Source organism: Malaclemys terrapin, chromosome 3 (assembly GCF_027887155.1).
Source record: "Malaclemys terrapin pileata isolate rMalTer1 chromosome 3, rMalTer1.hap1, whole genome shotgun sequence".
Lineage (NCBI taxonomy): Eukaryota > Metazoa > Chordata > Testudines > Emydidae > Malaclemys > Malaclemys terrapin.
The window spans coordinates 76,759,344-76,781,648 of NC_071507.1; the positions used below are offsets into that span (position 1 = coordinate 76,759,344).

The following is a 22,305-nucleotide window of genomic DNA, read 5'->3' on the forward strand; positions in this document are numbered from 1 at the left end:
TTCAGATTTGGAGACCGGGGGTAAAGAAGTAGACTTCAAAGGAAGGGGTAAGAGTACCTGTAATGAGGAATAAAAGGGATATGCCCCTTTTTTGATTTATGATACAAAGCCTCAAGTTGGTTTTTATTTTTATTTTTTAAAACTAGAAATGGCTCAGGTTTTGCCCATCATGTCTCCTCCTTCCCCACACCCACCCAAAAAAAAAAAGATAAAAGAGAAACCATGCAAGTGAGGTATGATTAAGAAAAGAGGTCTCTAAGAATTTAACCTCACTCAACTGAAAAAAGATATAGACTGAAGGGCTCAGAAAGAGCACACAAGGAGTCCACAGCAAAACATCCAAGCCTTCTTTACATAAAATTTAGTGTCTTTCTGTGTGTGTAAAGAACATTAAAATTGCAAAGTCAAGCACATGCCAGAATTAAGGTTGCCTGTACAACCTTAACTTGGCCCCTTTATGCATGAGAATACAGTCTTTAATTACCGGTACATAACACACTCCAAACTCCTCCCTCTTTCAGTGCTCAGAATGGATCTGCTCAGGAGATGAATCACAGTGGTGTTGCACAGGAGGCTCTAGGCTGCAGGACCCCTACCTCATTCGGGTAAGTCAGGTGTGTATCTGTTGTGGTAATTGGAACAGGCAGGCCTAAGCCTACCCACAACTAAGGTCCAACCCCCTCAACTGAGGCTGTTAAAACGCCAGTAGGCAAGACCTGACTGCTCAGGCATCAGAGAAACAATCATGGACACCAAATGTTGGTTCAAGAAGAGGGCCAGATGCATGCTGGAGGAGTGGGCCCACAAAAAGTTAAAACGGGAAATGTAAATGTGGTCCAGCTGGGAGTGGGAGAGAGATGAAAGTGTGTGTGTTGGGTGAGTGGGTTCTCTGAGGCCTTTTCAATTAGAGACTCCAGGGATGGGCAGCATTGCCCCACTTTGCTGCCAAAACCTCCTTGGCCAGCTTCCGCTGCTGGACCTTCTCCTATGGTGTGGTAGTAGGAACAGCTACGTAGTCCCTCCTCCCCCTTTTAAGAGGAGAGGGAGTTGCTAGGCCTGTGACTTGCATTTGCCACACTTGCCTCCATTCCCCCATCACCAGTATCCAATCCTCATCGGTGGTTGGAGAGTAGGCTCACAAAGCAACGGCGAACATATGGGGACCACAGGTATGAGGCTTAGTTAGGAAGACGGGAAAAGGGCAGTTTCCCCTCAAGATGGGCTGGCTCCCTGACATTGCCTAAAACCCTATCTTCTGAGTACCCCACCTGACTGTTAACAGCTAAGTGGTCTGTCAGCTCAGTTAGGTGTAACTGCCCCGGTGCCAGGGTGGATTTGATTTAAATCACTAGTCAGGAAGACTATTTAATCATGGATTTCTACATAAAAGCGCATTGGTTGTTATAACCCTAATACATATTCTTCTCTTCACAACTCAGAGATAGATGTAGGTTTTGTTTTTAGAAGATACACACTATACATTTTAAAGTAATTTTTAAAGCTTTTCAGATTAGTTTTACAGCTATATCAGAAAATGAATGATTGTTTGGTTATTTCATTTACCAAAAGGTAACTGAAGCAGATATTTATGAAGTCATTGGGAGGTGAACTATCTCCAATTCAACAGGTTAATCATTAATATTTGGAGGATTTTCTTGCCATGCTGTATTAGGAGGAGATCACCACCAGACAGACATTTAAATTGTTTTATTTAACTAAAACAACAATATTATTATTATATTAAGTGCAGATAACTCTGAAACTACAGAAAATGGTCATCTTGAAGGTGGATAGTCTTCAGAATCCTGTATGTTGAGGATGGATTCTCCTAAACAAAATAAGTCAATGCAGTTATTTAATTATTATTACCATACTGCTCATTTAGTACTACTCACTGCATTCACTGATACTCAGTACTACTTTAATGGTGAAATTGTAGAAGAAAGAAATGCCTATTTCAGCTATTTTTTATTACAACTGCATCTAAAATGCTAGTATCATAAAGTAACAACTATATTTTTTGCTTAAACATGAAAATTTAAGAATAGTCCAGAAGGAAGACAGGCAGTCCTTAAGAAAGAAGTATGAAATAAAAAAAGTTTACCAACCTGAAGATCCTGTATGTTCAGACATGTTCCTTTCAACGCAACTTCCTCCTGAGAAGGAGCACTTCCCATGATGTTGTTTCATTCGGGCAACCAGGCCTTGCATTTCTTTGTTGCACTCTTTACATTTTGCATGTATTCCTGTCTTACCCACAGGTAGAGGAACTTCATTAAAATATTCCCAAACTGGGTCTCTTTTACAGCTTTCTGCCATTATAGGTTTTTCCTCCTAGTGAGAATGGTATGGTAGATCTCAGATCAATGAAAGCTACACTCATACCTCCAGACTTCTGGAATATGCTGCTCAAACAGTTTCATTTTTGTTTCTACTGCCTGTCCCTCCCTTCTCACATTTATCTCCAGACTTCTCCTTGTCCAGATCTATTCTGCCCCCAACAATCTTCTATTCATTAAACTTTTTGAAACTTTGCACTTTTAGAGAGAGGTAAGGGACTGACTCTCCGTACACAAATTTCCAGAGGGACAATAGGGTTGAGGTCTGTTATTTCTCACCTTTATATATTATTGAAAAACATTTTTGCTGTCAATAAGCATGTTATCTGGAGACACAAATCCAGAGTTTGAGAACTGAAAAACTTAGCTCCTCTGATGGTATCTTCTAGACTGAGCACTGAGTCCCATTGCGTAGATAGAAAAATTAACCTAAATAATCTATACAGAAACCCCTGGAACCCCATAAAATTGGGTCCCTAATCCATGAACTATTGGAATTCATTTACAAAACTTTTCTTAAACATTACATGACTATATTGGCTCATACTACAGAATTAGAATTTATAATCCCTATTCCATGATGAGATCTTTGAGCTATAATGCATCTATCTTTAGATGTTTTTTCCCCTCAAAAAACATCAGCTTTAAATAAAAAAAAAAAAAAAAGTGTTTTGTTTTTTTAATTATTGATTTTTATCCACCCTGCTCAGTGCCTAAGTGGGATTTGTCAGAGACACAGGAGCAGAAGGAACCAGGCAGTGAATGTCCTTGGTGGTGGCAAGGCCAGCACCCTCCTCGGTGTTAGGGGTGCCCAGCATCCTTTGTCAGGCCAAGGGACAGGTCCCTCCTGACATGCCCCAAAGCCTGGCAGAAAAGCAAGCACTGAATGAATCCAGCAGAGGAAGCCCTGATAGAGTATTACAAAAGACCCCTCCAGATTCCCCGTGCCACTCACTAAGGGCTTGGCTACACTCAGGACTTCACAGCGCTGCCACGGCAGCACTGTGAAGCGCGAGTGTAGTCACGCTGCCAGCGCTGCGAGAGAGAGCTCTCGCAGCCCTGTATGTACTCCACCTCTCCGAGAGGAGTAGCTTGCAGTGCTGTGAGCGACCGTGCAGCGCTGCAGGCACTGATTACACTGGCGCTTTACAGCGCTGCACTCGCTGCGCTCGGGGGGGGGGGGGGGGGTGTTTTTTCACACCCCTGAGTGCAGCAAGTTGCAGCGCTGTACAGCGCCAGTGTAGCCAAAGCCTAAACTGTGGAACCTGGGAGGATTACTTGCCAGCGGAACAAAAGCATGCAACAGAGGATGGGATCTTTGCAACCCAGGTGGAGAGGGGTACTAGGAGGGGTGTTTTCCCAGGGATGCAAGAGGAAGCTAAAAAGGTAGCACTGTGGAGGAAGGACAGGACAGAGCTGAGAGCCATCAGTACAGCCAGATCCTCCAAGGGCTTGAGAGGGACAGAGGTCCCCACCAAAAATGTTTTTCTCCACAACCTTGATGACTGCCTGAGATGGAGGCAATGTGGGGTCATAGTAGTGGCAGCAGCTAATGGAGGGATAACAAATGGTGATGGGACAGCAGGTGGGGCAGTGGCCACCTAGGTACATGCCTGGGGGTGAATGGCAAATGCTCCCACAGCTGGTAAAAGGGACAATGGGGTTGAGATGGGTGGGAGATGTGGTAGCAGTAGCCACTGCAGATTTCTGGGTAGGGCTTGTTCTTGCCCTGGCCTTCCTTACTGACTGAGGGGGCTCTGCCAGTGGTGATGGTTTGGCAGGGGAATCCCTGCCTGTGCCTTCTGCTACAGACCTGATGGTGCTGGTAGAGCTGTTGATAGCCATGGGTAGGGCCCTACCAAATGTATGGACCATTGTGGTTAATTTCACAGCCATAGGATTTGAAAATTGGTAAATTTCATGGTTTTCACATTTTAAAATCTGAAATTTCAGTTATAACTGTGGGGGTCCTGACCCAAAAACAGAGTGAGTGAGTGTGTGTGTGTGTGATTGCCACCCTGTTGTGGGGGGATGGGTCATGTGATTGCCACCCTCACTTCTGGACTCTGAAAGGCTCAACTTCCTGATTGGTAGATACGGGCATCTGAGACAGTTTTGTAGGGTACTGAGCTCAATTGGTAGCCTCAAACTTGAGAGGCACAGCCTTAAGTTATCAAAAACAAGTGAAAAAAATTCTGGTTTCAAATGTCATTAATTGAATATCAGCATAGAGCATCCAGCAATTGTGTCTTTCTTCAGTGCCTGTCTCTGTACTGAAAACACCTGTCTGAGTTTAGATCTTGTGCTCTCTGCATCCACAGAGTTTGTTGGAATTGTTAGACAGCGCTGAGCTAGCCTTGCAAGATGGGGGATTCTGCCTTCCACTGAGTTCCAAAACTGTAGCATAGGCAAACTACAGTCTGCTTCTTTTGCAATATTTTTGTAAGCAGGCATCTCCAGCCTACAATTCTTATCAAAGCCAGAAATTGCATTAAGTGAGTTTAAATCCACCATCAACAGATGCATTTGTGCAGGGTCAAAAATAGGCACTGTTTCTAGGAACCTTGCTGCAGTTTGTGAAACTTTTAAGCCATTTTTGCTACATAGCTTGACTCTTCCCCGTAGTAGTAGTAATAATATTGTTCTTGCATGTTCAGCGCAGCTCAGACACCTGCTGACCACTGGCATTTAACTCAGCATTGTCAGAGTGGTTTTTGTTTTGACTGTGCTTCAGCCCAGAACAGTACGTACATCCATTACTTTGTTGTATGCTTGGTAGATTGTGACATGTCGAGATTCAAACCAAATGATTAAGTCCATGAGTCCTGTGGCATTCTTGGCAACAAACTGAACATCCTCTCTCAGCTGAGCATCGTTTAGACAAGTGGACAGTTCTGTTAAAACCTGTGTTTTCGGTGTCAGTGTCAGCCCTTCTGAGACAAACTCAGACTAGTACTTCAGGTGAGCTGCATGGTATTGGACAGGCCAGAACTGGGAATTCCAATGAGTAATTTCTGGCTGGGGGGGGGGGGAAGGAATGCAATTTTTTTGTTCCCCAATTTCAGTCATGTTTGCAATGTGCTGCCTGTATTGAAGTTTGAGGTTAGGGCAGTGTTTAAATATCTTTTTAATGCAGCTGACCAGTTTATTACCTTTATCAAACTTGCATCTCCACAGCTTACTGACAAGAGAAATTATATGTGGATTACATGTAATATGGACAGCATTTTGCATTAGATCTCGGAGAAACGATCTGAAAAACTGTCACAAGTTGCATTGTCACTTATGAAAGTAGATACTTTGACAAAGTTTGCACTGTTAGCTACACTATACTTTCTCAAGCGATAATTAACAGCACCCTAATAAATGCTATCGGCGAGCACTGTTAGCTTTCTTGTCTATACATCTTTGGCCTTGTCAGAAATAAAAATCAAACAGAACATGCAGTACATAGTTGTCTTGCTCATCGGTGGACTCATCCGAAATAATTGCAAGAGACTCACATGAGTTAATTTGACTTAATCGCCTCAAAATGTGTAGCAAAAGCCTTTGGAAGGTAGTTCTGTTGTAGCTTATTCGCACTTGGTAAGCAACCGGCATTTTGTACATTCTGTTGAATTAACTCATGCAGCTTTGGATGATCAAGTTTTTCCAACGGCATATTAGCACTTGCAAATGCATGCACAAATTCCATTCTAGCTAAATGACGGGCTCAGAGCTCTGTCTTATTAAAAAGAGAAGATATTTTTTAAAAACCTTTTTGTTTACCAGCAATGCACTATCCGCAGCCCTCTTTTTGCTTTGATGGGTTTCCGAGTCTAAGTGGCACTGACTGTTGCCCAATGTATGAGATCCAATGAAACACTGCACCTTATACAAAATAATTTGGCTTCCAAATTCTTTAACAGGATCTGCTGCAGTAATCTTTTTTGAGGTTTGATTTACTTTGAACACTCATTTTAGAGTAATTGCACGTCTTCTGGTAGGCAATCAACTGAGATCACTGTATTACAATACCTCCCCAACATCCATATCTACCAATCAGTGAGTTGAGCCCAGAGTGTGATTTGCTACTGTAAAGTGTCAATCAAAAAATTCTGTCAAGTGGCTCCCCTTTTTTTATTAAAATAAGCTAATAATTACATCTGGAAGGAGGGGCAGTTCCCTGTACAGCACCCTAATAATGTACAATGTCCCCTCTCCAGGCAGCTGCAAAAGGAGGGAGACAGGAAGCGAATGGGGATGAGAGGGTGTGGGAGAGATTCTCTGCAGGACTGCTCTTGGGTAAGAGCAAGTCCTGTCCTGCCCCATGCCTGGATTAAGCAACTAGGACAGTGGTTCTCAAACCTTTTTACTGGTGACCCCTTTCACATACCAAGCCTCTGAATGAGACCCCCCCCCCCTTATAAATTAAACACTTAATAAATTTAAAACCATTATAAATGCTGGAGACAAAGCGGGATTGGGGGGGAGGCTGACAGCTCATGACCTTCCATGTAATAACCTCCCGACCCCTTGAGGGGTCCCAACCCCCAGTTTGAAACCCCCTGAGCTAGTAGTCCTCAGCTTGGGTGCTCCCAGCAGCACAGAGAAGATCAGACCCACTTCTTGGTGCCTCCTCCAGCTGCAGGAAGCTCTGGGACTGCTGCCCAGTCCCAGAGCGTCCTGTAGCAGGGGGAGGCTCCCAGAAGAGGGTCTGATCTCCTCCCCCCCACCCCCCAGTGGCTGGGCAGGGGGATAGACAAGTCCTGTCCCTCCCCAGACCAGACAAAGGAACCACCTTTGCTGGGGTGCTCCTAGCACTAGGGAGAGATCCGATTTCATAGGGAAAGGCTTATTTCATGGTCCATGACCCGTTTTTCACGGCAGTGAAATTGGTAGGGCCCTAGCCATGGGACAGCTGGAGAAGAAAGCCAAGGTAGAATGACAAAGGTGGCCAGGGATTCCCCCCTTCCCTCAGTCTCCCCCACCAGATAGACAAAGGCCAGAGCAGAAGACTCACCCATCACTGGAGTCCACCCTCAAGTGACGGTGGTAAGAGCAGCCACTGGAGGGGGGGGGGGGACAGGGGGAAGAATATAAAAAGGGGTGAGGGTAGGGAAAACAGATGTTACCCACTCCACGGGGCTGCACATGTGGGGAGGAGAGAACTAATGGAAACTGGAAGGAGTAGTCAAACAAATGAAAGGGAGATTGGGGATTACAGGTGGCACTGGGGTGGAAAAAAATCCCAACTCTTTGAGCTGCACTGTAGGGAGTGTATCAATAAGTGTGTGTGTGCGGGGGTGCAATGATCGGTGAGATCACACAAGGGCAGGGAGTGCACAGTACATGGGGCGAGTGGGGCCAGCTGAGGCAGTAGGTAACAAACAGCAAGGGAATAGCTCAGGTATTGAAATGTGGGAGAGAGGGGATAACAAGGTGTGTGTGAGGGGGAAGATCAGGAGCAGTGAACCATAAGCGAGGGACTTGTGGACAAGCAGGGGGAGAAGAGGGCCCATTAGCCCAATGGAGTAAGGGAAATCTGAGGTGGAGCACATGCGCACCCACGTGAGCCTGCCTAGTAGGTAGGTAGTTACTGCAGCCCCAAGGCAAGTGAAGACAGGCAGGTGGTGAGCAGACTCAATGGGGGTGTGGACAGAGGGCTCCAACATAGCGCCTCCTGCCCTACCAGCAGCAACAGCAGAAGCCAGTAAGCAGCCTCTTTCTCCAGCACCAATGGGAAAAGGAAGTCCGTCCAGAGTGATAAGCACATCCAGGACCGCCACCAGCTTTTTTGCCGCCCTAGGCGGCAGAAGGTCCCGCACCCGACAGAGGCAGCAGTAGGTCTGGCCGCTGCAGTCGCTGCCCCCGAAATGTTAGTGCCCTAGGCAACCCGCCTAGGTCACCTAATGGGTTGTGCCGGCCTTTTCACAGGTGGTCACTAATTCTGTGTGTCCAAACTGATAGTCTTACTTGCAGGAGTTTTGGCACTCACAGCTGTAAATGAAGTCAATGGAGCTGTGGCTCTGAACACAAAATGCCATAATGCTAAGTACTCCAAAAAAGTCAGGTCTTAACTGTGTCAAACTGGGCACCCAAGTTTAGTGGATACTGTTAACCTTAAGCTTTCTGTGCTTCAACTTGCCATCTGTAAAATGGGGATACTACTACTCCCTTTCCCCACTCCAATCTCACAGGGAAAATAAATTGATCAATGTTTGTGAAGCACTCATGTCTTACAGTGATGAGCACCACGGAAGAGCCCACAATGGCATAATTCTGTACTGGAGGAAGGGTTTGAATAACGTGCTGTAAATAAGAAAAGACCTAGAGTCACATATTTAACAATGAGAACAAGAAGATACTGAGCATCCTGTTCACTAAGCCAGGCAATCACATGCAGAAGGAGCGTGTTCAGTGTGCACAGAATCTTTGGCAATTTTAGCAGCTAAAATCTTAAAGAACTCTATGAGGATGTGTAAAACAGGTTTTCCCAAAGGCTTCTAACTTGGCCAAGTTTGGGTGGATTTTCAGAGGAGCAGTAAGAGGCACATCCCTGACACAAAAGCCATCCACCAGCCAAATTTTAAGTCCCTGCTCCAAAGCATGTGGGCATTAGAGTTTCTCAGAAAAGTAAAACAGAATTTTTTGAAATGGTAGAAAAGCACATTTTTCCTTAGCCTTGTTCTCAAACAGGTGAGTTGTTTTGCCTTGAAATTTAAAAAAACAAAACAAAAAACTTTAGCCTGAAGTACACAATTTCAACCCAAATGGCTTAAGTTTTGACAAAAAATAAGCAACTCAGAACAGTCTTCTAATGGGAAATGTTGGGCAACTTTAGGTAGTGCTACCATACCAGCTCCACCATAAGTAGATCCCCATAAAAGTAGATCCGATACTCTTAAAATCCTTCCCCCCCGCCAAAAAAACGTAAGCTATCAAAGGTTAGTATGACCAAAAGTGTTCTGGACAACTTTTTAAAGTATGTTACATTTACTTTGTAGTCTGGAAGCCAGTGATTATGCCAAGGGGTAGCTGGCACCTCCCCGCAAAATAGTTTTCTACCCCTTCTGCCTGAAGAAATAGAATAGTAAGGGAGCAAACCTCTTCTGCTGCTGTGGTATACAAGGTGTGACTGTGGAAGTGATTGTATTTCACTAAACAGGTACTTCCCTTACCTCAGAGAACAGGAGACTGCTGCTGAAATGCACAGCCTATAGGACACATACCAGCTGAAGTGAGATTTCAACTAATGACCATTTCTGCATCCCTGCTTGATTGGGGAATATCCCTGAGGGCTATGAAGCTGCAATTCAAACAGAGGCACCCGGTCTTCCTCTTCCCACCCCAGCAAACAGAAGCCGGAGGAGTTAGCTAGGAGGGACGCTGCTGTCAGCCTGGCCAGATCCCTTAGGTACAGAGGAGGGATAGCTCAGTGGTTTGAGCATTGGCCTGCTAAACCCAGGGTTGTGAGTTCAATCCTTGAGGGGCCACTTAGGGATCTGGGGCAAAACCAGTACTTGGTCCTGCTAGTGAAGGCAGGGAGCTGGACTTGATGACCTTTCAAGGTCCCTTCCAGTTCTAGGAGATAGGATATCTCCATTAATTAATTTATTATTTATTAGGCAGGATCAACGCTCGGAGATCGATCCACCCGTGGTCGATTTAGCTGTAGTTGCATTGCATAGGTCAACCGTGGTAGTGTAAACATAGCCTTAGATAATGACAAAGGTGGTATCATAAAAGAATCTGAAGTAGAACATTCAGCATCAGATTCACCACCAGATGATGAAGACGTGGAAGGAAATGACTGGGTAATATGGTGAACAGAAGCTGAAATGGAACCCACTTGATAAGGTGATCCCAGGGAATAAGATTCCACCAGGACCAAGTGATATTGTGCAAGTTGTATCTGATGGCCCAAAGCAAAGCAACCACACCTAAGATCTTATCCTCAAATAAAATACAAGAACGAGTGTAAGCAGTTTCAAAAGAGCAGCTTTGTTTATGTTCATGGATTGAATATAGCAAAAATACCAAATGGAGCTTACTGCTTCCCTTGCAGACTTTTTCCAACTCCACTGCTGTAGAAAAATCTGTTTATTGGTAATGGATTCAGCAACTGAAAAAAAGCTCTGGCAAAGGATAGAGGATTCTAACAGGATGAAAATAGAATCACAAGAGCTGTCAGGTGGTATAGGTAGGCTTCATTCGAAGATATTCAGTCAAAACATGGTCTTTCAGTTCAGTCACAAATTACTGACACACATTTGATTTACTGCAAGAGAACTGCATGTATATTAAAGTTGTGACAGATGTCCTGCAACTCACTGCAGTTTGGGGGATTGCTCAAAGAGAAAAAGAGAAAGCAGCAATGACAAGGGCAACTTCCTGGAGCTTCTGACTAACAGCCAAATACAATGATGTGTTAAAGAAAACAAAGTGAACCATGCAATGCAAAATACACCCATTCATCAATACAATATGAAATCATTCAACATTCCTGACAATATATTTGAATGCATAAGCCAAGAAGTGAAAGGCTAATATTTTCCTCTATATTGGTAGACAAAATTAAGGATGTTAGCAAAACAGTTGCATTGAGGTATTTGCATAGCACTGTATGACAGATTTTTTGGTTTCCATCCTGCCAAGTCACTTGATGCAAAGTCCTTAAATATGTGAAGAACATTGTCAGTGTGGTATTGATATACAGAACTGCATTTCTCAGACTTACGATGGTGCCAATATTATGAGTGGAAATTTTAGTGTGCAAGTTCCTAAGGGAAAAAGTATGGCAAACATTGCACATTCACTGTTTCAACCACAGACTCAATTTAATTATTGTTAATGTATGCAAAGAAAAACAAAACATTGGATATTTCCCCCATCCTGGATCAGATATACTCACTAAATTCATAGCCTTTCAAAAGAAAGTACAACCCAAAGTTTTGGAATTGAAGTTGTGCCATTCAATGGGCATGACAAGTTTCTGCTTGTAATGCTGTGAAAAAGACAGTTTAATCTATTCTTGTGTCACTAGCTGTATCAAGATGTCAAGAGGTGACAGGGCAGTGGATGCACAAGGTGTTAGTGCAGACTGACTTTAAGAAGTTGAATTTTCCTTCACATCCAAAGGAGGACAATAAAGTTACCTGACTACTTACAAGCAGCTGAGTGTGACTTGTCTCAGGTATGCTTATCTATGAACACTAATATCAGTGAATTTCTGAACATGAGTGATTTGAAAGATCATCTGATGAAATATGGAATCAAGCCATTACAATCACTTCCGAAAATTATTTCAAGCTACCTGAAGTTTGGGGAGTACATAGCGGTGTATGAATTGTGTGTGATTAGGTGGGATTATTCCTCCATCTAGTGCTGCCTGTGAGAGAACATTCTCATGCCTTCCATGTGTGAAAGATCACCTGAGGAACTGCATGACAAGTGATCGGCTAAGGGACTTGGCTGTCATGGCTACTAAAAACAAAGCTGAAGTCTCTTGAACTGAAGAGAACTGTCAGATTTGCTGCTGCTCACAACAGGCACATCAAGCTTAAGAAGGTAAACTGTCAGACATTTATCCCCATTCTATAAAGTATGTGTAATAAAATCCTTGCTCCCCCAATAATGGCTTGTTACACCTTTGCTCCCTGAACTACTTATACTAGAGTTGCCCCTGCTGGAAACATATGTAATTCTGTCGACATGTTAATGATAGAAAGGTTAAAGGTGTCATTTGATTGAAATTATGATTGGTTTAAAAAAAAAAAAAAAATCAGTTATATCACCTTCCAGGGGGTCGGGGTGGGAAGAATGAGACCCATCTCTACCCCAGCTCCAGGTCCTTCTGTTGGTGGGAATTGATACTTTAAGGTCATTGGAAATGGACTGACTACAGTTTCATTTGAAAGCTCTTTCTCTCATGAACACAATAGTACTAAACATGACAAACCTAGAACAATTACATAGATATATGAGAAAATGTTTAAAAATGAATGTTTTTTAAATTCTACTTTAATGCAGGCACAAACACAGTTAACACAATACTGTCAGTTGAGAGCCACAGTTTATCAGTTAATGCTCAGAACATGACACCAGATATATATATTATTTATTTATATAAATAAATTATAATGGAAAGAGTGCTTTAAGTTTATTTGCTATCAGTAAAAGAAGCAGCTTCGTATATTATGCCAAGAGTTGTAATGAGGCACTGGTTAAAATATCAGCATCCAGCTAGAAATTAGTAGAATCCATCCACAAACAGTATGCACAGTTACATAAAACATACATTTAATAATTACAATCCCAAAAGAAATTAAAATTCCCTATCATTTTTAGGGATCACTGGGAAGATGGAACACTGACTAGTAGCTGAATCTTTAGAGAATACCACTCCAAAAGACCTGGTTAAAAACAATGCTTGGTGGCAACATCACATGCTACAACAAGCACACCCACAAACTGAATTTGGAAGGTTGGAAAGGAAGTACATTGAGTATCTGGGAAAAAGTTGAAGATGTCAGGCAAGTGCTAGCTGTGGGCGAGGCTTGCCTTATACTAGTCCTCATGGCATGATTTTCAAGAATAATTGCTTCTTGAAGGCAACCATTAAGCACACTTTCAACATGTGTAACAGGTGAGAAACAGCATGAAGCAAGAGCACTGCACAGAAAGTAAAGTTAAGTGAGGGTATTGATTCAAGATGCCCACACATACAATGAATATCACATTGAGCACTACATCAGGAATATATGTAATATGTTGCATCAGGAGGTAAAAGTAAACACTGATTTTACAACTGTAAACTGTGTGACTGAGCTGGAGTTTATGAATTACCTTGCAGAGGTTCTAATGGGGAGAGGGGAAGTGATGGCGATGGCCAATGCACAGGCTAAGTATGTATAGAAAAAAGTGGTTTGAATGGGAGTGAAGAACAAATGCTAAACAGAAAGGTTCTTGAAGACTCAAGTTTAACTATGGGATATGGACATAATTTTTAGCAATCCTACCTACAGAAATAAGTCACAGTGCATATTCTTAAGAGCTGCAAAAGACATGCAGCTATCAAAAGCAGAAGGCGGCACTTAAGTCAACAATAATATAGAGACCATTTGCAGCTGCTAAATTTTTACAGAACGGTTTTTTGTCCTACAGAAAGTCAGTTTCAGGGATCCATAGCTGATGTCAATCCTAAAAAAAAAGTGACATGTACTTCAACATCAGTGGTCACGGACTTCAGCACCAACATGAGGCGCACAAGGCTGTCACTTTAATGCAAAGCTTCACATACAAGTGCTTAACTGAAAAGCAGATTTCCAAAACGTATATGACAACTATATGACCTGTCTAATCTTTACAAATGGCTGTTGATTTAACAATTCATTCCAAAACCCACAGAAAATTCCTTGTGAACCTTATACATAGCATTGGGTCCTCCACTGACCACAACAAAGTGTTCCACATGGACACTCCAACTGCAAACGAGGTTATTTGCACATGGAACCGAATGAAGATTTCTATATTCTCTCTGACCTTGTCAAAGGTAGATCTATATTTTGTGCTGCCAATAACTTGAAGTTCCTCAAAGGTACAGCAGATGGCAAAGGTACCCTTTGTGCTACTGTTACGGTCTGCTACCAAGAGCATATTAATAGAGACCAGTCCCAGCCTCAAGTTCTGTCTGGACCAGCGAAGAACCACTCCCTGAAGGAGCTTCATGATTCACTTTCCTACCAAAGTGTACTCCTAAGGGAATTCTGCATCAAAAAAAATTATGCCGATGTCTGCAAATTTTATTTTTCAATAAATGTGGAGGCTTCAACATGGTAATGGGGAGCACAGGCCACTGGCTGCACAATGGGGGATCTGGATGCACATGAGTTCATTGGGTGGGGGTTTCCAGGTGCAGAATCCCATTGCCCCTGCAAGGGTTCCAGGTGAAGGTGGTTCGGGCTCAGCAGGGGGGGAAAATGGGTATGGGGGCTCAGCGAGGAGGGGTTCAAAGTGCCTGCTTAAACAGGGGAGCTCCAGCTACTGCCAAGTGGATGCCATATGCTAGGCTCCTGCTTCCCCCCATTCCTCTATCCCCCTCTTCCTTCCCCACATCCCATCCCTCTTCCTTCCCAACTGCCTCCTCCCCTCACCCACCGCGGGCATTCTGTTGTACAGAAAACAGGATGGCTCACAGCACCCAGAAAGAGAGCAAGAACAGCATTAGTACCCAGCATCCAGCTGTAGAGTCAATTAGCCATAGGGGAACCCTTGTTCACCAGTGCAGCTCTGTGCTTGAAGAAATGGGGGGCAGCGACATGTGACCCTGTGTGCCCCTCCACCTCCCCTCTCTTTAGAGGGGCTATGCCCCTGGGCATCTCCAGCTGCTTGTGGAGATTTACCTCTGCCAGCTGCTCTGGGCACTGGAAACCATGCCAGTGTGTAACTGCTTTGCATCTTCCCTTTGCTTCCCCATCATTTTCTGTGGGGAAGCAAAGAAATCTGCAGGGGGACATGAATTCTGCATGTACACAGTGGCCCCAAATTCCCCCAGGAATAAAGGTCCAAAAATTCTAAAGTAAGTCATCCAGCTTTCAGTGAAACAGAAATTAAATTAGTTACAGTAGAGAGTTTTCCCCATTCACTAACCCTGACCTAACTTGATTAGTGCACAAAAGTAGGATGCACTCCAGAAATGAAAAAAATCATTCAGTATGGCTTCCATCGAAGAAACAGAAGACGTACCCTCAAGTGATCCGGTCACCCAGGACATACTCATACCATACTGCACCATTTCAAGAGAAAGGTAGATTGCAACTCAGCACCACATGAGGTGCCAGAGTAAAAGACTCATATATGCATCCTGCCAATCACAAATGCTAGCCTCACTGATTGCTCAGGTCACTCAGAAAAATCATTACCAACAAGGGGTGCGTTCGCAAGTTATCGAGTAATGGAATGATACTGGGTGACTGAGCGCATGCAAAATTACCCTCCTTTCTCAGGCATACATGAGTCTTGGAGAATGAACTGATCACACCATTTATGTATGAAATACCATGAGCTCACAAATAAATCCTTCAGCTAATCATATGCTCTTATGCAAAACACCAGATGCTCACTAACCTGCATGTTTGGCCAGCAACCTACTTTGTACAGAAATTTGCAAGTACAGTGCGGACAAAGATCAGTGTGATGTTTTAGTAGCAATGCCCTTGATAGAGAGGACACTGATGACTACTTTGATGAATAAATGTTTTCAATCCTCCACGTCAAGGCTGACTTCCCTAGGATTAGCCAAGATCATTGTGTTTACGTAACCAATACACTGCTGTGTTAAAGTAGAACTAAAAAATGTTGATTTTTAAAATTTCTCAAATATCTACATACTTGTTCTAGGTTTGTCATATTTGGTACCATGGAGTTTATAGGAGAAAGTGCTTTTGAGTGAGACCCCTTTGAACCCATTTCCAACAACATTATCATCAAAATTTTCACCAGCCAGAGGATGCAAAGCTGGGAAGAGTAGGGGGAATTCTTCCCCTTCCATGCCACAAAGGAGGACACCATGGAAATAATGATTTTTACAGATCAAATGACAAATCCCTTTCCTTTAAACCCTCATTCCATGGAATGACGGATAGACTATACTATGCTCCCAGATTATTGTTATATCAGTGTGTTCTACAGAGTACAAATGGAATCCTATATACACATAGATAAATAAAAGAAACATACTTTATCAGACCTGCAGTCCACTTAATCCTGTAATCTGCAGTGGCTGGGTCCAGATGCTTCACAGAAAGATGCAAGAAGCCAGACAGAAGTGGGATTAGCTGCACCTCATGAAGATCTCAACCTAGTCTCTGGTATTTAGAGAGAAACCCTGAGCCATGAGGTTCTCTTCCAAAACTCTAAAAGAAGAGTAACTAAAGACCTCTGGATATTCTGGTTAACCATATAAATTGTCCAAAACTTCTTTGAAACATTCTTGTCCTCATTGACATCCTGTGGCAATGAGTTTCACAGTAATTACATACCAAGTGAGAAAGCATTTCCTTATTATAGAATTTGTCACATTTCAATTTCATTGAATGCCCATTTGTTTTATGAGACCAGGACCTTCTGTTCTCCTGATCTACCTTCTCTAGATTTGTTATATCCATTCTAGTCTAAGGTAAACAATCCCTGATGTTTCAGTCTTTATGTGAGAGGTTTTCCATACCCCTAATCATTCTCATTAACTTTTTGATCTCCCTCCTTTAAGATACAGTGACCAGTACTGACAAAGTATTCTAGATAAGGGCATCAACTACTGATTTATAGTGCTATTATATTTTCTGAATTGTTTCCCATCCCATTCCTTACACATCTGAACATTGCCTTTTTGATTGCAGCTGCACATTGATCAGAAATCTTTATTGAGCTGTCTATAATGTCAAGTTTCTTTCCAGACTGGATATTGTTTAGAACTCTAAGGTACATGAGTAGTATTCCGCACATTCCTAAGTGTGCATTACTTTGCAATATAACATTGAATGTCATCTGCCATTAAGTTGCCCATTCAGCTAGGTTGGTTAGGGTCCCTCTGAAGTTCTTCTGTGTTCTCTGGACTTGACTAACCTAAATAACTCACCTGAAAAAGGTTTTCTACCTCACCATGCATCCTTCTTTCCAGAAGATTATTAAAGTGTATAGTAACACAAAAGAAAGGAGATGCACAAATGGAGAAGTGCCACTCTGCATGCTTCTTCCATGCTACAGCAGAACCTCAGAGTTACGACACCTTGGGAATGGAGGTTGTTCGTAACTCTGAACAAGACACGATGAGATGCTCCTCAGGACAGACTGCTTGGAGCAAGGGCTCACAGCTCTGCCTGGCGAGTGGGAGAGGGCAAGGCAACTAGTTCTAGCCCCCTGGGCTGCAAGGGTGATGAGGCACCCGGGGGCACTGCAGCATCAGTGGGCGCACAGTGCAGGCTGTGGCCCTTTAAAACTGAGCTGCTCCTCCAGAGTGTAGTGTGCAGGGAGGAGCTCGGGCTTCAGCAGCTTATATTCCAGGCCAGGTTTCAGTAGCAACTTGGGAAGTTTATTTCCCAGGCTCTGAGCTTGCATACTTCTCCCCCTTCCAGCCAGGGTGGGGAAAAACAAGGAGAAAACAGAATTCACCACCTCTTATCTGTAAGTGGCTGCCTCGCACTGTAGCAAGTAGGGGGTCGGGGTGGGGACAGTCAGCCCAGATGTGCCTACCTTTAAGATGCAATACAGGCACAGTACAGTACAATATTTGCTGGTTTTGTCTCTGCTGATAGCTTACTTCCGGTTCTCCAATGTGTCCAGTTGACCGGTCAGTCTGTATCTTTAAGGTTCTACTGAACTCTGCTAATGTCACTGACAAAACCATGCATCTCTTCCATGGATAGAGGACTGCAGTCTCAGATGGGTCAATCCCTCATCTTTCTAAAGTACAGAATATGCTTAAAACTTTAAAAAAGGAATTACTAGTAACATCCCCTACAGATCTCGGTCATAGCCAAGACCATATATGCCCCTCCACATAGAGGGGGATAAAAAAAAAAAAAGATTATATCGGTTTATATCAGGGGTCGGCAACGTTCGGCAGGTGGCTCGCCAGGGCCAGCACCCTGGCGTGCCGGGCCAGTTTTATTTACCTGCTGACGCAGCAGGTTCGGCCTATCGTGGCCCCCATTGGCCGCGGTTCGCCATCCTGGGCCAATGGGGATGGCGAGAAGCAGCGCGGGCGAGCAATGTGCTGGCCACGGCTTCTCGCCGCCTCCATTGGCCTGGGACGGCAAACCGCGGCCAATGGGGGCCACGATCGGCCGAACCTGCTGCGTCAGCAGGTAAATAAAACTGGCCCGGCACGCCAGGGTGCTTACCCTGGCGAGCTGCGTGCCGAACGTTGCCAACCCCTGGTTTACACTCTAGAGATGACCCCATAGAAGGGTTCTCTTTTGAAACAGCCTTCTGTCAATCTTGAAAGTGTTATAATGATTATAAATGAGTTCAGCAAAATGGACAATCCATTTCATAGCCAAAAATGTACAGGGTGAAATAAAGACATCACAGTAGAACCTCAGAGTTACGAACACCTTGGAAATGGAGGCTGTTGATAACTCTGAAAATGTTCTCATGGGTGAATACCCACTTCATCAGATGCATGTAGTGGAAATTTCCAGAGGCAGGTATAAATATGCAGGCAAGAATCAGTCCAAAGATAACGAGGTTAGTTCAATCAGGGAGGATGAGGCCCTCTTCTAGCAGTTGAGGCGTGAACACCAAGGGAGGAAAAACTGCTTTTGTAGTTGGCTAGCCATTCACAGTCTGTTTAATCCTGAGCTGATGGTGTCAAAATTTGCAAATGAACTGAAGCTCAGCAGTTTCTCTTTGGAGTCTGGTCCTGAAGTTTTTTTTGCTGTAGGATGGCTACCTTTAAATCTGCTATTGTGTGTCCATGGAGGTTGAAGTGTTCGCCTACAGGTTTTTGTATATTGCCATTCCTAATATCTGACTTGAGTCCATTTATCCTTTTACTGGCAACTTCTCTTCTCTTTCCCCACTTCAACCATAAATAGTTGATAGTCACACTGGAATTATATGTGGTACATAGATTATAACTGCTGCACTCGTAGGGATTAACAATGAAGTTCACCATAACCAAAGGGAAGTTTCACAAGACCCTGCCTACATCAGATATTTGGCATGCTAAAGAACCATCTGTACCCAGAGTATGCCTATTAATGCCACTTGCTCACATAAAATTTCTCCCAAGTATGCACAGGCATTCACATCATTTTCATTAGACTTACTTTTAGGTCTTCAAGAGTTCACAGTACAAACTGGATGGAAGTCACTGCTGTAATGTTTTACTATTTCCTTCCTATATGGAACTAGTCACTGCTTCGGTGGCTTCTCAGATTTATTTTCTATACTTCACTGCTCAGGGATGAAGGCTACAGAAGCCACTTACCTGTACACACACCACAACATATGCTATGGTGTTGATTTGTGAGTTATTGTCCTAGTGATCAGCTTCCTTCTGCCTGAATTGTTACCATTTCTCAGAGGAGGCCCTCCTCTGAACATACTACCAGCTAGCTTGAGACCAATATACAACCCCGACTGACCATCTGGGGAGATTAAGTGACCCAGAACAGCAGAAATTGGTCCAAAGGAAAATTCTGGTGTATGACCAACTGTTTAAGCAGCATGCTGAGAAGGGCGTAACTGAGAAACTAACAGTACAGAGAGATCAAAGGTCCAAATACACCAAGGCACCGGTCAACAGTAGGCTCAGGATTGACTATGTCCATTTCACAAGAGCTGGACCAAGTCTTTAGCACTTTCCGTTTCACCAACCAGAGATATATTGGACCAGTGGCTCTTAACCTTTCCAGACTATTGTACTCCTTTCAGGAGTCTGATTTCTCTTGCATACCCCCAAGTATCACTTCACTTAAGACCTACTTGCTTACAAAAATCAGGCATGAGTGTCACAGCACACTATTACTGGAAAAAAAGAAGCTTACTTTCTCATTTTTACCATATAAAAATAAAACTTACATAAACAAATTTTATGACATTTTAGTTTGTACTGACTTCACTAGTGCTTTTTATGTAGCCTGTTGTAAAATTAGGGCTGTCAATTAATGGCCGTTAACTCATGCAATTAACAAAAAAATTAATCGCTATTAAAAAAATGATTAATAGCAGTTTTAATTGCATTGTTAAACAATAGATACCAATTGAAATTTATTAAATATTTTGGATGTTTTTCTACATTTTCAAATATACTGATTTCAATTACAATGCAGAATATAAAGTGTACACTGCTCACTTATTTGATTACAAATATTTGCACTTTAAAAACAACAGGAACAGTATTTTTCAGTTCACCGCATACAAGTATTGTATTGCACTCTCTTTATGGTGAAAGTGTAACTTACAAATGTAGAATTATGTAGAAAAAAAATAACTGCACTCATAACCAAAAAAAATGTAAAACTTTAGAGCCTAAAAGTCCACTCAGTCCTACATCTCATTCAGCCAATCGCTCAGACAAATAAGTTTGTTTACATTTACAGGAGATAATGCTGCCCGCTTCTTGTTTACAATGTTACCTGAAAGTGAGAACAGGCGTTCGCATGGCACTTTTGTAGCCAGCATTGCTAGGTATTTACATGCTAGATACGCTAAACATTCGTATGCCCCTTCATGCATTGGCCACCATTCCAGAGGACATGCTTCAAAGCTGATGCTTGTTTAATAAATGTGTTAATTAAAATTTGTGACTGAACTCCTTGGGGAGAATCGTACATCTCAGGCTTTATTTTACCTGCATTCTGCCATATTATCCGAGACTACTATAACATGAAATATGACTCAGCACATGCGATTCGTTTTACGAACAGTTTCACTGCAGATCTGACAAAATGCAAAGAAGGTACCAATGTGAGATTTCTAAAGATAGCTACAGCACTCAATGCCTTTCAAAATCTGAGAGGGACGAGATGTGGAGCATGCTCCACAAGTCTTAAAAGAGCAACACTCCGATGCAGAAACTACAGAACCCCAACCACCAAAAAAGAAAATCAACTTTCTGCTGGTGACATCTGATTCAGATGATGAAAATGAACATGCACCAGTCTGCACTGCTTTGGATTGTTATCGAGAAGAACCAGTCATCAGCAGGGACGCATGTCCTCTAGAATGGTGACTGAAGCTTGAAAAGACATGAATCTTTAGCGCATCTGGAATGTAAATATCTTGCAACGCCAGCTACAAGAGTGCCATGCGAACACCTTCTCTCACTTTAAAGTGACACTGAACAAGAAGTGAGCAGCATTATCTCCTGCAAATATAAACAAACTTGTTTATCCGAGTGATTGGCTGAATGAGAAGTAGGACTAAGTTGACTTGTAGTAGGGTTACCATACGTCCGGATTTTCCCCGGACATGTCCAGCTTTTTGGGCTCCAAATCCCCGTCCGGGGGGAAATCCCAAAAAGCCGAACATGTCCGGGAAAATCAGGACATGCGGGGCCGGTGCTGGGCTGGGGGCGCCGAGCCGGGAACCGGCAGTGCTGGGCTGGCCGGGGGTGCTCGGCCGGGGGCTGGCCCGGGGCCGGCACCCCAGGGCCCGAGCCAACCCAGGCTGGAGACGCCGGGGGCGGGGGGGTGGAGAGAAAGAGAGCCAGACTGGGCCACGCCTCCTCCCCCAACCCCTCCCTTACCTGCTTCAGGCTTCCGGGAAGCAGGGGAGGGGGCGGAGTTGGGGTGGGGACTTTGGGGAAGGGATGGAGTTGGGGCGTGGGCGGGGCTGGGGGCAGGGCCGGGGCCCCGTGGAGTGTTCTCCTTTTGGACACTCAAAATATGGTAACCCTAACTTGTAGGCTTTAAAGTTTTACATTGTTTTGTTTGAGTGCAGTTTGTTTTACATAATTCTACATTTGTAAGTTGCACTTTCAACATAAAGAGATTGCAGTACAGTACTTGTATGAAGTGAACTGAAAAATACTGTCTCTTGTTTTACAGTGCAAATATTTGTAATAAAAATAAGGGAGCACTGTATTGTGTTATAATTGAAATCAATATATTTGAAAATGTAGAAAACATCAAAAAATATTTAAATAAATGGTATTCTATTATTGTTTAACAGTGTGATTAATCACAATTACTTTTTTTAATCGCTTGACAGCCCTGTGTAAAACTAGGCAAAATATCTAGATGAGTTGATGTACCCCTGGAAGACTTCTGTGTATTCCAGAGATTCTCAACCAGGAATATATGTACCATTGCATTAGACAGTATATTGGTTCCTTACAATGGAGTGGTGAGGGGAGGGGGAAGAACAATTTCTCTGAATTGGATAGGTCAGAGGGACAATCTCAGAAGTGCTAGATTTCTCCTAGTCTAGTCTTAGTGGTTTATTTAGAAAATCCTGCTCCTTTCAATAAAAGAATTAA

At 43.3% G+C, this 22,305-nt stretch overlaps 1 protein-coding gene across 4 annotated transcripts in view; it reads right to left on the reverse strand.

Moving 5' to 3' along the window:
- The window catches only part of GGPS1 (geranylgeranyl diphosphate synthase 1), a 58,956-nt gene that overhangs the window by 26,203 nt on the left and 10,448 nt on the right, over positions 1–22,305 (reverse strand). The gene's annotated exons all lie outside the window — the stretch shown is intronic.